This window comes from Triticum dicoccoides, chromosome 2A (assembly GCF_002162155.2).
Source record: "Triticum dicoccoides isolate Atlit2015 ecotype Zavitan chromosome 2A, WEW_v2.0, whole genome shotgun sequence".
Lineage (NCBI taxonomy): Eukaryota > Viridiplantae > Streptophyta > Magnoliopsida > Poales > Poaceae > Triticum > Triticum dicoccoides.
In genome coordinates this window covers 372,573,535-372,575,769 of record NC_041382.1, presented here as the reverse complement: position 1 = coordinate 372,575,769, position 2,235 = coordinate 372,573,535, and positions in this window count along the sequence as shown.

Below are 2,235 nucleotides of genomic sequence, written 5' to 3'. Positions count from 1 at the left end.
GGCGCCGAGGAGGCCGGAGGCGCCGAGTGGGCCGTGGGCACCGGGATCGTTGGGGGGGGCCGCGAGGGCCGCGTGCGCCGAGGGGGCCGCGGGCGCCAACGTCGGGGGCGCCAGTGCCGCGGCTGTAGGAGGCGCCGCATGCGGGGAGGCGCGCCTCAAAGCCAGGGGCGGGCCAAGAGAGGCGCGCGAGCGCCCTGGGAGAGGCGTCGAGGAGCCCGCGTCACCGGTGGCGGGAGGAACAGCCGGGGGTACCTGCTAAAACGTAAACACATGCTCATCAAAGTAAATGTGCCGGGAGGTGAACACACGGTGGGAGACGGGATCATAGCACCGATATCCCTTGGAGTTAGAGGGGTAGCCGATGAAGATGCAAGCGACAGATCGAGGTGCAAGCTTGTGAGAAGTGGTGTCGGTAGTGCTGGGATAGCAAAGACACCCAAAAATACGCAAGTCGGTGTACCAAAGAGAAGATGGTGACGTGCGTAGTTCCACCGTGGGCGGCAGGGTCTAAGGTTAAAAAGAAGTGATGTAGTGGCGAGTGCGTCCGGCCAGAAACGAGGCGGCACGTTGGCATGAAACAAGAGTGTGCGAACGTAGTCATTCAGAGTGCGAAGGACGCATTCAGCTCGACTGTTCTGCTATGAAGTGTACGGGCATGTGAGGCGGAAAATTGTGCCGTGATGCGACAAAAAAGTGTGGAAAGAGAGGTTGTCAAACTCTTATCCATTGTCCGTCTGAAGCGCAAGGATGGGACGCCCAAACTGCCGCGGACATAGGAGTAAAAAAGCCGTCAAGGTAGAGAGTGCATCCGACTTTCTGCGTAAAGAAAAATTCCACACATAATGAGAATAATTATCAAGAATGACTAGATAATATAAATAGCCCGAGTTACTGGGAACCGGAGAGATCCACACATCGCTATGAATCAACTGAAAAGAAAAAGAAACAATGGTGGTGGAATTATTAAACAGTAGGCGAACATGTTTGCCGACTCGACATGCATGACAAGTGTGATCCTCGATCTTATTGCAACTGAAATTGAAACTCCTTAGAATGTGACAAAGTGTGATGGGGTTGGGATGACCCAAGCGAATGTGCCAGAGATCGACTCCAACGAAGAGAGCAACCAGTGCGGTGGTGGTGGATGAAGGCGAGTGCACCGGATAGAGCTCGTCAGGGCTGTCACATCGGTGAAGTACCATCCTGGTTCGAGCGTCTTTGACACAAAAACCAACCTCGTCAAATTCAATAGTAACAGGATTTTCACGAGCGAAACAACAAATGGAAATGAGATTCTTAATAAGACGAGGTGACACAAATATGTTAGACAAAGATAATGTAGTAGAATTAGAAAAGAAGTATGCCCAACATGTGTGATAGGAAGTGTGGAGCCGTCGCCGACAATGATGCGGCGGTCGGTGAAGACAGGAGCGAAGGAGGCAAGGTTACCAGGATGAGCAAACATGTGAGCCATAGCACCGGTGTCCATGTACCAATCACCATCTCCAGTGTAGTTGTTCGGCGTAGGAGCGGCATGCAGCCCGATGAGGAGCACCGGGTCCCAGGGCGTCGACGGCAGGGCCGACGAGGGAGACAGAGACGCCATGGGGAAGCCGTAGCTGCTGCTCAGTTGCGGCGGTGGGTACTCTCCATACAGCTGAGGAGCCGCGGAGTACGAATAATGAGCGGGAGGGGCGGGAGTCACGTACGGTATGGAGAGCAGCCCTGGCTGCAACTACGGTGCTGGATAGGCCGGATGGCCTGCCGGAAAAACCTGCTGGCCCGCTGACAAATGCTGTAGGTGCTGGGCGCCGTCTGGCTGCTTCCCAGCGAGCGAGTGCTGGTCCGCTGACGACCCCCAACAGTACCCGGAAGACCCGTACGCTCCCGGAGCCCCGTAAGCAGGCGGAGCGATGACGGACTGGCCGGAGGGCGCTGTCGGTGGCGCGTCGACATAGCCAGCGGGGGCAGCGGGGACGCGCCGTAGGTCGCGTCCGCCCCGTACAGCGGCGGGGCTGCGCCAGAGGACACCGGCGGCGGGACGACAAAGGCGGTGGTGGACGGGCCGGTTAACGCCATCGCGGGCCCGACGGCGATGGTCAGCGCGGGAGGCGCGCAGGCGGCGGCGACTAGCATAGGAGGCGGATGGAGCGATGGTAGTAGGCGGGCGGCTGGGTGGCGGGCGAGGCGATCGGTAGGTGGCGCGAGCGGGCGGGCGGGCAAGGCGATCGAAGC